Below are 13,348 nucleotides of genomic sequence, written 5' to 3'. Positions count from 1 at the left end.
ATTACAACAATAATTAAATAAAGAAATGTTATAAACCTTCTGTCACATTAGGATAATTTAAAATAATCATAAATTAAGGTTAGTCCATAAATAAATAAGCCATTATTTTTGCGCAAGTGCGCTTATCATAAATGACAACAGACTGACGTTATATATTATTTATTTATGCGTTCTTGACACAGGCGTAGTTTGGTTCTCTTTCCAACTGTGCTGATCGCTATCACATGCGACTGACCACTTTTAAATTACCACAGTCTTTAAATAGCATCTGCAGTCAACATTTAAATAAAGTTACTGGCAAAGTAGTAAACTGGCCGTCCAATAAAATCGCAAGTATGATAAAATGTGAGGTTTCATGCTGCTCTCATTTGCTGCCTAAATGTGGAGAATACGATGATTTGACAAACATTTGAATAATAAAAAAATATAGAAGACATCAGAAATTAATAAATAAAATAGATACAGATTCGTAGCTCTCACCAATGATAGCTATAGTGCAAAGCAGTCATCTGAGATTTTGTTTGTAGAAATCTCATGAAGTGATTAAACGTTGTTATTCAGAGGTTCATTGGGTAAATCTATACTCACTGCGTAATATTAACTTCTGTTGTTTTAAGGATACTGATATGCTGTTGTGTCACTGGGAGATCGACGATGTATTCAGATTTGCATTATTGTTTGATATGAGTATTTGTCGAATCTCAAAAAGCTGTAACTTGGCCTTCCTTAAGAGTGTCTGACACTACGCCATTTCCTGGAGCATATTCTGCACAAAGGCAATGGGAGCATCAACCGTCCAAATTCCCAGCTTTGGGATTTTCCCGGTCCTTTGCTAACGCACGTGGCTTGCCTGGAGCGCCCGGCCGCGTACTGCTACCGGCCCTGGGGCCTAACTGTTGTGGATTGGCAACAGAGCCAACCCATTATGAGAGGAAGCCGAAAGGCACGCGGTTTAGCTCACGCAGGCTGGCGTGAGGTCTGGAACAGGTCAAGGAAATGAGACTAGCAAAAAAGGACGTAGCTATGGAATACTTAACTTTAATCCATAAATGGTGAACGTCGCTCTTGACGGTACATGTTTTACAGCATCAATAGTAACTGGTAATGGCACCTTGCTAGGTCGTAGCAAATGACGTAGCTGAAGGCTATGCCAACTATCGTCTCGGCAAATGAGAGCGTAATTTGTCAGTGAACCATCGCTAGCAAAGTCGGCTGTACAACTGGGGCGGGTGCTAGGAAGACTCTCTAGACCTGCCGTGTGGCGGCGCTCGGTCTGCAATTACTGATAGTGGCGACACGCGGGTCCGACGTATACTAACGGACCGCGGCCGATTTAAAGGCTACCACCTAGCAAGTGTGGTGTCTGGCGGTGACACCACACTAACAGCTTCGCAAACAGTTTCACCTTACCCTGCACCAATTCTAGGCGGCCGACTGGTTCGCCTACAAACGCGTAACGCTACAGCTGTTAGCGGAGACTGAGGACAGTGTACTAAACAACACTACGTCAGTGTTCACTTCACTTGCCGACTAATGATTATAGATCATATAAGTAGTAGGCCTAAGTTGGTTAGGACTTTCTATATATGGCAAGAGCAAGGCATTCATGTTTCTTTTCCCCTGGCAATGCGGGGGGGGGGGGGGGGATCTTGAATTATCTTGTGGTAATACGCAAGGTGATGAAGAATACGACAGGCTTTATTACTCTTGCTCCACACTAGCCACAAAGTGTGTGAAGAGGCATGTTGTACAGGCACCAGCTAACGCTCTTGAGGAAAAGCAATTACCAAATTTTTGCAGTTGTCATACCCAGTATCTAGTAGCATCCAACACGATGAATCCAAAAACTGGAGACGTATGGGTCATCTACTTCTAAACTCCGCAAGCCACGTTACGGTGTGTGATGGAGGGTATTTTGTCTAACACTATTCCCTTCCCGTTTTCCTGTGCCAGTCTCGAGTAGTTGGTTGGAAGAACCGTTCATGGTAAGCCTTCATGTGAGCTCGGAGATCCCCAATCTCACACTTATTCGTTTTTTACTAGGTACACGTAAAAGGAAACAATACATCGGCTGAATCTTCTATAAAGCATGCTCTCAGAACATTAATGGTAAAGCACACAGTAATGCTGAACGCCTCTCTTGCATCGTCTACCACTGCAGTTGACTTATCATGTCCATGACGCTTCCGCGCTTATTAAATGAACATTTAACAACAGCCATTGTCTCTTTTCGGTATCTTCTCTATTTCCTTAGGCAATCCATCTAGCACGAATCCCAGAGTGACTAACAATATTCATTGATCAAACGATGATTTTATAAGGTACTTCCTAGGTAGGTGGACTACACTTGCTGAAGATACTTCCTATGAATTTGACAGGCATCTCCCTTACCTGCGTATAGTTTAATCTGGATGTTCCTATTTAAATTGATCGGTACGCATACACCTAGATATTTTATGAAAGTATCTTCTTTTAGCGGCTGTTCTGAAATCGTGTAATCATACAATAATGGATCTTTCAACCTATTTAGGCATCAATTGCCAAACTCTGCACCGTGCATCGATCCTATTCACTACAATTTCCTAGCGTTACGATTTCTCTGTATACAACAGAACTAATCGCGAACAGCGACTAGAAAACTGTAGAGGGGCAGCTAGGCATGAATACAGTAAGCACGATCAACTCAATGTAGGTTGCAGTAGTTATTCAGAGATGAAGAGACTTGCACAGAATAGGGTAGGGTGGAGAGCTGCACCAACAGCGTCTGGACTGAAACCTACAACAAGAACAACAGTTAGTTATGTTCGATCTGCATCCAACACACTTGAGTAATATTTTAAAATTTATAGGACACGTCCTTTTCAGACAGCGTATTTTTCCAGCGCAAGTCGCGAATCTTTGGACCACTCTGACGTCGTCTAACTCTGACTGATTATTTGTGCAGCATTTTTCGGACAGTTTTCAATTGTATGTAGCTGGACCATCTTTGCAAGGCAGCGACTGCTATCAGCACTGTCTGACAGGTAGTTAATATACAAAATGAACATCCAGGTTTTCACCACACTTCCCTAGTGTGTACTTGAAGTTACTTCAACGTACATTGATGACTCACTATCGGAGATAATTTGATGTGTTACCAAAACATCTTTAATCCATTTACAGACTTCGTTTTATTCGCCATAGGATCGGACTTTCAATAATAAGCGGTATCGTGGTGCAGTACGAGCTGCATTCAAGTTCTAAGGCCTCCAATTTTTTTTCTCCGGACTGGAAAGAGAGAGAAACATGCGCATTGTTTTAAAATGAAGCCGCGTTCATTGTCAATACGTCCCAGCGATGCCAGCACCGTGCGGCAGATGCAATTTTACCGCCAGCGGCGAGAATGAGAACTGTTTTAAATACTTAAAATGGCGACGTTTTCCTTACTTGAACAGCGTGCAATCATTCGTTTTCTGAATTTGCGTGGTGTGAAACCAATTGAAATTCATTGACAGTTGAAGGAGACATGTGGCGATGGAGTTATGGATGTGTCGAAAGTGCGTTCGTGGGTGCGACAGTTTAATGAAGGCAGAACATCGTGTGACAACAAACTGAAACAACCTCAGGCTCGCACAAGCCGGTCTGACGACATGATCGAGAAAGTGGAGAGAATTGTTTTGGGGGATCGCCGAATGACTGTTGAACAGATTGCCTCCAGAGTTGGCATTTCTGTGGGTTCTGTGCACACAATCCTGCATGACGTCCTGAAAATGCGAAAAGTGTCATCCAGGTGGGTGCCACGAATGCTGACGGACGACCACATGGCTGCCCGTGTGGCATGTTGCCAAGCAATGTTGACGCGCAACGACAGCATGAATGGGACGTTCTTTTCGTCGGTTGTGACAATGGATGAGACGTGGATGCCATTTTTCAATCCAGAAACAAAGCGCCAGTTAGCTCAATGGAAGCACACAGATTCACTGCCACCAAAACAATTTTGGGTAACCGACAGTGCTGAAAAAATGATGGTGTCCATGTTCTGGGACAGCGAGGGCGTAATCCTTACCCATTGCGTTCTAAAGGGCACTACGGTAACAGGTGCATCCTACGAAAATGTTTTGAAAAACAAATTCCTTCCTGCACTGCAACAAAAACGTCCGGGAAGGGCTGCGCGTGTGCTGTGTCACCAAGACAACGCACCCGCACATCGAGCTAACGTTACGCAACAGTTTCTTCGTGATAACAACTTTGAAGTGATTCCTCATGCTCCCTACTCACCTGACCTGGCTCCTAGTGACTTTTGGCTTTTTCCAACAATGAAAGACACTCTCCGTGGCCGCACGTTCACCAGCCGTGCTGCTATTGCCTCAGCGATTTTCCAGTGGTCAAAACAGACTCCTAAAGAAGCCTTCGCCGCTGCCTTGGAATCATGGCTTCAGCGTTGTAAAAAATGTGTACGTCTGCAGGGCAATTACGCCGAGAAGTAACGCCAGTTTCATCGATTTCGGGTGAGTAGTTAATTAGAAAAAAAAATCAGAGGCCTTAGAACTTAAATGCACCTCGTAGAACGCAGACATATGTTTGTTTCGTTTATAATAAACCTTCTATTCAACACGACTTGCTCACTGATATATCATATATAAAATGTTTCGGTACTTGCTACACTATTCGGATACGAGTAATAGTTGTTAAAACCACAAAGCATCGTGGAGATATACCGAGAAAAATCAGTGATCAATTCTACTGAATAAAGAATTCGTTGAACAGCGTATTTCCTATGCATTGAATGTACTCTTCCAATTGTACAACTTCAGTTTTACAGATTAGTAGTAATTCAGAAACACTTAGCCCAAGTAATATGAACCCAGGTGTCGCTCACTGATATACTAAATAGGGATTTCAACAAAGTCAGTGCAAACTGAACATATAATAACGCAGAATTTAATTTTTACCCGTCACAATGTAACAGGAAAAGAAGCATTTCTCATTATGTGAAATACTGTAGACATTATTCATTATTCATTCAAACTTAGAATGTTCATCTTCCCCCATTGGAAGTCTACTCCTTTGACACAAGCTAACAATAAATATTAGGTTGTTGCTTAAGTTAATAACGTGTTTGTTCTGCGCGTTGGTATTCCGGTTACAATAGGTTTATTTGTCGATTGTCATTTTTAAATTTGTAGTTACTGTTGCTACTTGAGTTTCCTTATCATTTTGTCACTTGAAGATAGAGAATGAAAATGAGGAACCTAGAAAATGGAGTGCCAAGTGCTGAGGTCGGAACATTTCCGACGTATTCCTCTGTTTGAGTTCAGTAGAGGGATGACAGCAGCGGAGGCAGCCAGAAATATTTGCGCCTTTTGTGGGGATAATGCCAGGGTACTGGAAGAAAACGGTTTTCTTGTTTTAAGGAGAGTCGTTTTGACATTAGCAACTCTCCACGTTCAGGAAGATCTTTGGGGTTTGACGAAGATCACTTAAATGCAATAATCTACAAAGGTACACGACATTGTACTCGAGATCTGGCAAATGAGATGAACTGTGGGCATTCCATCATCGTGTGACATTTGCATGCAATGGGGAAGGTTAAAAAATCATTTGTGCGGATAACGTAAGCTCTAAGCCAAAAATCAGCGGGTGGCCATATGGGCACCCCTGCTAGCTCGTCACGAATTGGATCATGAATAAAATCGACCATTCATATTCTTTATCGTTCTGATGACAAGAAATGGTATCTTTTCGCTAACGTAAGGAAAGGAGAGGAATGGCTGAGCCCAAAGCAGCAATTCCCCGTAAAAAGACGAGCGCGCATCCACAAAAGATAGTATTATGCATCTCTTGCAACAGCGACGGTGTCATGTACTACGAATTGTTTCCCCGTGGTGCAGCCATCACTCTTGCCATTTATTTTCTTCAAATAAGACATCTTGCAGACACATTCCAAGAACAACGATCAGGAAGACTTCTAGAAGCGATGCCACTCCACGATAACGCCCACCCGCATTCTTCTACACTGACAGAAAACGTGCCCAATGGCGCTGGATTTAGAAGTCATTCTACACCCACCTTATACACCTATCTTGAGCACTCAGATTTTCATCTTTCCCTCTCTCTATCAAACATCTTGCAAAGAACTTCCTTCTCGAATGAAAATGCGCTCCAAACATGGCTCGGCATTATTCCTACAGTCACGGGATCGAAAAGTTATCGTAGCATTGAGAGATAGTGGAGAAGAATATAATATTGACGACTTTTATCTCTGTTATACGTATCTGTTGTATTTATTAAACTAGTGGAAAAACACTACGTACTGAAGTACGCTCCAATATAATCAAACGTAGTTGCTCTTAACAGTATCAGTAGGCTTTTGTTTGTTTCGTCTCAGAGTAGCGCCTGCCACCTATGTCCTCATTTATTTTCTAAATGTATTCCAATTTCTGTGTTCTTATACAGTGTTTATCCTCTAAAGCTCCTCCTAGTGAAGTTATTCCATTATGTCTTAACAGATGTCTTGCCACTCTGTCTCTTTATCTTGTCACTGTTCTCCATATATTACTTCGCTTTCCAGATTTTCCGGGTTAACTCATCATGTCTTACTTCATAAGTCAACCTAATTTTTATCATTCTTGTGTAGAACCACATGTCTAATGGTTGAATTCTCTTCTGTCCCGGTTTTCTCACATTCTGTGTCTCACTGCCGTACAATGCTGTGCTCCAAACGTGCGTCCCCAGAAATTTTTCCCTCAGGTTAGGGCCCGTGTATACTTCTGTTGCGCAGGAATGCGCGGTTTTTGCTTGTGTCACTCTGCTTTTGATGTCCTCCTTGATCTGTCAGTCGTGGGTTATTTTGCTCCTTAGGTAGCAGAGTGACTTAACTTAATCCATTTCGTGATTACCAATCCTGATATTAAGTTTACCGCTATTCTCATTTCTGCTAGTTCTCATTACTTGTTTATCTTCGATTTACTCTCATTCCACGTTCAGTACTCATCAGAAACCTCATTCCATTCAGCAGATCTTCTTTGCTTTCACTGAGATAAGAATGTCATCGCAAATTTTATCGTTGAGACACTTTCACCTTGAATTTTAATTCCACTCTTGAACCATTCTTTAATTTCCGTCATTGCTTCTTCGGTGTATAAACAGAGGGAACGATGGACTTCATTCCTGTCTTACACTCTTCTTAATCTCAACACATTGTCTTGGTCTTCCACTCTTGTTTTTCACTCTTTTCTCTTACATATACTGTATGCTACCCCTCTTTCCCAACAGCGTCCCACTACTTTCCTCAGAATTTTGAACATCTTGCGCCATTTGACATTGTGTCTTGATTTTTGTTTAGTCGTGCTTCCGTTATCAATCGCAACGTCAGAACGTCTCCCTGTTGCCTTTATCTTTCCTAAATCCAAACTGACTGTCATCTAACACATCCTCAATTTTCTTTTCCATTCGTCTGTAGATTATGCTCGCTTGCAGTTAGGATACGTGAGCTGTTAAGCTTATTTGGCGATAATTTTCGCACTTATCGACTTTTTCAATCTTCGGAATTGTGTGGGTAATATCTTTCACACATTCTGCACGTCTATGTGGTCGTTCTGTTAGCACTTCTCCCAATGATTTTAGAAATACTGATGGAGTAATATCTATCCCATCTGCCTTATTCGATCTTCAGTCTTCCAAAGCTCTTTTAAATTATGATTCTAACACTTGATCCCCGACTTCTTCTCTATCGACTATCGTTTCTTTTTCTGTCACGTAATCGGTCACGTCCTCTCGAAAAGACCTTCAGCGTCCTCTTTCCACCTATCAGCTCTCTCCTCTGCATTTAACAGTTGAACTCTCATTCCACTCTTGATGTTACCATCCATGTACATAATTTCACCGAAGGTTGTTTTGACTTTTCTGCATGCTGATTGTGTCCTTCCGACTGTCATTTCTTTTTCGATTTCTTTCCCTTTTTCACGTAGATATTCTGCCTTAGCATCTCCGCCCTTCCTATTTAGGTCTATTTCATTCCTAAATTACTTGTATTTACTTATTCCTAAATTTCAACTTAAGTATTTATTCTGTAACTTCAGTGACTGTCCTTTTTAGAGATGTCCGTTCCTCTTTAACAGAACTGTCTACCGAGCTATTCCTTATCGCATTATCCACAGCCTCAGAGAACTTCAAGCGATGTCTTCGTTCGTTAGTGTTTCAGTATCCTACCCCTTTGCGCACTGATTCTTCCTGACTTGTCTTAAATTTCAGCCTGTTGTTCATCACTGATAAATTGTGATTCGAGTCTATTTCAGCTCTCGCGTACGTTTTAGAATTCAGTATCTGATTTCAGAATCTTTCCCAGACTTTGATGTAATGTAATTGAAATCTTCCCGTTGTTAATCTACAGTGCAGCTATTAGATAATATGCTTATCCATTTATTATGAACCAGTTATCAAGGCGCTGGACGAAACTTCTGGTCGAGTGCGGTTCAAATTTCCGTCAACTGAGACAAATCCAAATTATACGGGATTCCCATAATCCTCTTCAAGCGAATCTCTGGAAGAATTCGATGAGTATGACAGACTTATTCCGTCCACCTGCTCCCACCCACTCGTTTTTGTCTTAGGTCTCTGATGGTCTTGGCGTAGACAGGATACTAAACTTTCACAGTTCTGTCTCTTCAATAACATATTAAACCACACATAACTTTGGAGGATTTTTGCTATTGTCACCATGTATGAAACAAAAATGATTATAAATGTAAACATTAAACTACTGACATTCAGCCTACAATGAAGATGGATAGGGTACATCAACTTAAAAAATGACCCGGAAATGAATAGCGTATGACGTATTTCAGGGCAAGTCAAAGCAACTGTAGTGATGTATGGTGATTAAAATGAGTTTATGTCATACTGAATTCTTGGTTGATGTAGATCAACCTTTAGTTTCAGGAACCTAATGAGAAACAATGTCGCACTCCACATACGCTTCAACCATTCCTTCGCAAACTGTGGGTGTTGCGTATCAAGTGTATGAGTTGAGTGTAGATGGCTGTGATGAGTGCGTACAGTGTTGAGCGACTTGGTTGTTTTGCTGAAGAAAGTTACCAACATGAAATACTGACTGCCATACATTTCTTCGTTCCAACGATTGACAGCAGGAAAGAAATATAAGTAAATGTGCGTTCGCAATAGCCTGAACAATATTTGTTTGTGGTACAGTCACCTAATAAATCTTAATACCGGAGGTGCAACTGGTCTTTCGTTAACAAACTAATTAACGCTATCCACCGTAACGTTTTAATGTGTAGGAAATAATTCCACATGATTATGGAAGCGAGGAGAAATTGTGTACTGTTGTGTACAGTTGGAATTATTTAATAAGAATGAAATGCGAAATAGTTATACAAACTGTGGTTCTCGTTTGCAAAACGGATAATCAAAATTCGAACTGCAGTTTTGTCGTGAAACTTGTAGAAAAATTAGTGTAAACGGGAAAATACCATTAGGTCAGTTACTGGATAGCTTATATTGTTACTGAAAAGCTTGGTTTTTAAACCCAAGTCTATTACCGAATTACCGTCAAGTAAGCATTAATTTTGGTAGGATATACAGACACGAAAAATAAATTGTAAGATGTCGAACTCTGCAGACGGCTTTGCAGCAATAGTAACATCCGTTCTAGTGAGATGACCGAAGTTAAGCGCTGTCGGGCGTGGCTAGCACTTGGTTAGGTGACTGTCCGAGTCTTCCAGGCACTGTTAGCAAACGGGATGCACTCAGCCCTTGTGAGGCCAGTTGACAAATTACATGACTGAGAAGTAGCGGCTCCGGTCACGAAAACAAACAACGACCGAGAAAGTGGTGTGCTGATGACGTGCTCCTCCATATTACATCCAGTCACGCCTATGAGCGGACGATGATACAGCGGTCGATAGGTATCGTTGGGCCTTCAGGGCCTGTTCAGACAGAGAGAGAGGAGTATAGAACTCTCCCGCATCTTCTGGGTGAATGACCGACAGTACCCTACTGATACTGGTAAGTTGTTCCTTTTCTATCAACATAAAACGTGATAACAATGACCAAACGATGGGATTGATTAAACGTGCGAAACTTCGTTCAAACTAAAAACTACCTAAACCTAACTAACCTTGGAACATCACACATATCCATGCCCGAGGCAGGATTAGAGCCTGCGACCGTAGCAGCAGCGCGGTTCCGCACTAAAGCGCCAAGAACCGCTCAGCCACAGCGGCCGGCTGCGAAAGTTCCATCGCATATGGTCCTCCCAGTATCCCGCCCTTCATACCGTTTAATTGCTACAGCTGCGATAATAATTGGATATTCTTACTGCATTTGTCTGTTTTGTACAGATGTGGAAGTAAAGAAAACAGTGGCACTTACTAAATTTGGTGTAAATGAAGCTGGAAGCAGAAAAAGAGTCCCAGTGAATGGGTGTGGAAAAGAACACATGTTATAATATTTTGATTATATGAATGTGTGGTGTCCCGATACAGACAACATCAGTAATCCCTTTTCTTTACTTTCCTTTCTCTCTCTCTCCATCCGTCCACCTTCCATTTACATAACTGTTAAACTAATAGTCCATATAAATTGATAAGCTACTCCCGCGGGTATCAAAAATATTAAAATTCATCTAGCCGTATCAGTATGCTCCTGAAAATGGGAGAACAATCTTACGGGTTTCTGTACAGTCATAATTTCAGGTTCAAGCATTTAAGAGATTAACTTGTCTTCAAAATTTTTTTTATTCTGATCAAGCTTTAACACACCAAAATGACCACTGCAGTGGCAGTGGTATCTGATGGAAAATTTCCGTTAAAAAGAAGTCGCACGAGGCCCCTTCGCGAATACATCTCCTTAGTGTCTCTGTCTCCTTTCTGTGTCTAGAAAGATAAAAAGCAGACGCACCCTCTTTGTTCATGTACTCGGCTGAGGCAGACGTGTCGGTGTTGTGACAGAGTTGAGTGGTGGACTTCTTAGATCACTCCCCCCAGGACCGAGGTAATGATATCTGAGTTGCTTCGCTCTCACCATTTTCGATCTCTCATCTCAAATTTCTCACATCTCACGAATCTCACTTGGTGCCGATCACTGCGAACGTGATTCCATGTTAGCGGATTATGGTACACCGGTACTTGATGTTCCGAAATGCTGGCAGTATCTTGAAGCGATCGTATGCATCAAATCGGAATGGTTTTCGAGTCACCACATTCGTGCTCCTTTGGGCGTTGCTCATTAGAGAGCACCTCAGACTTTGACCACCATGTCCAAATCTGCATGATGCAACATTAGACGAAGTCATATGAGAACGAGGTGGATGGAAAAAAGTGAGTAAACGGTTTATTTTTTCAAAAGCTATCGCAGCAACTGTTATACATTTATGCAACTATGAAACAAGTCGCCTGGACCACGTGTTGCCTGTGTTGTTTCGACAACGCGGCAGAAATTTCGCTGGGAAGTCCTTACTTATCCTCCGTACAGTTATGATCTTTCTCCATGCGCTTTCCATACTTTTGGATCCTGAAAGAAAGAGATTCGTGGCTTTTGATATACCTCGGGCGAAAAGGGGCACACCTGGGTATAATCATTGTTCCGTAGGCAATCGAAAACGGCTTTACATGAAGGCAATAACTATCTTGTCCCACAGTCTGCTAAATACACATCAAAACTTTTTGCATCTCCCCGGTTCCCAGAAATGCTGAAAAAATACATTGACTGTGAATATTGCATCACAGACACAGTCCCTTTGACTGTTCAGAGATGTCACTAAACCCGACCAAAGATGTAAACATCGATACATGAGCAGCTCCTATTACACGGAAGGGGTCCGACAGCCGATCAGTTCCAGTCATTCCACCAAGAAGGAGGTACACGGCTCGTGTTGCCTGTAGTTCAGCCATGCCTAAACGGTCAATACCGCGGTTCGATCGCGTCCACATTGTTACTTTGTGCCAGCAGGTCTCTCAACAACGGAAGTGTCCAGGCGTCTCGGAGTAAACCAAAGCGATGTTGTTCTGACTTGGGGGAGATACAGAGAGACAGTAACTGTCGATGACATGCCACGCTCTGGCCGCCCAAGGGCTACTACTGCAGTGGATGATCGCTACCTACGGATTATGGCTTGGAGGAACCCTGAAAGCAACGCCACCATGTTGAATAACGCTTTTCATGCAGTCGTGCAGCCACAGGACGTCGTGTTACGACTCACACTGTGCCAATAGGCTGCATGATGCGTAACTTCACTCCCGATGTCCACGGCGAGATCCATCTTTGCAACCACGATACCATGCCGAATGGACCGTTCAGGATTGCCATGACGTTCTCTTCACCGACGAGTGTCGCATATACTTTCAACCAGACAATCGTCGTGTTTGGAGGTAACCCGGTCAGGTTGAACACCTTAGACACACTGTCCAGCGAGTGCAGCCAGGTGGAGGTTCCCAGCTGTTTTGGGGTGCAATTATGTGGGGCCGACGTACGTTGCTGGCGGTCATGGACGGCGCCGTAATAGCTGTACGATACGTGAATGTCATCCTCCGACCGACAGTGCAGTCATATCGGCAGCATATTGGCGAGGCGTTGGTCTTCATGTCCGACAATTTGCGCCCCATCATGCACATCTTGTGAATGACTTCCTTCAGGATAACGACATCGCTCGACTAGAGTGGCCAGCATATTCTCCACACATGAACCCTTTCGAGTATGCCTGCAATAGATTGAAAAGGGCTGTTTATGGACGACGTGACCCACCAATCACTCTGAGTGATCTACGCCGAGTCGCCGTTGAGGAGTGGGACAATCTGTACCAACAGTGCCTTGATGAACTTCTACAATGGCATGAATACAGGCATGCATCAATGCAAGGGGACGCGCTACTGGGTATTAGAGGTACCAGTGTGTACAGCAATCTGGACCACCAACCCTGAAACTCTCGCCGTGTGGTGGTACAACTTGCAATGTGTAGTTTTCATGAGCAATAAAAGTGCTGAAATGATGTTTATGTTGCTCTCTATTCGAATTTTCTCTACATGTTCCAAAATTCTCTGAACTGAGGTGATGCAAAACTTCTTTGATGTGTGTATATTAACGTTTTTAGCGGTTACTTTTGAAATAAAAACACAGTTAATTTACTGTTTTCAATGTGTCTCGTTTTCATCTGACAGTCGCGTATAATTTATATGATCCCCGATTGCCAATACCATTTCTCTCGTAATTTGATCTTCGCAAGTTTTAGGCAAATTTAATTCCGTTACTGTTTTGCCAACACTTGTTTCAGTTCCTAGCGTACGTAATTTTTCTTCCACCGTGAAACACTGTTCATCACTGATGCCTGCGTTAATATTGTAACGTATACGCA

The sequence above is a fragment of the Schistocerca serialis genome, chromosome 2, assembly GCF_023864345.2.
Source record: "Schistocerca serialis cubense isolate TAMUIC-IGC-003099 chromosome 2, iqSchSeri2.2, whole genome shotgun sequence".
NCBI lineage: Eukaryota > Metazoa > Arthropoda > Insecta > Orthoptera > Acrididae > Schistocerca > Schistocerca serialis.
Note: the sequence above shows the minus strand (reverse complement) of the source record.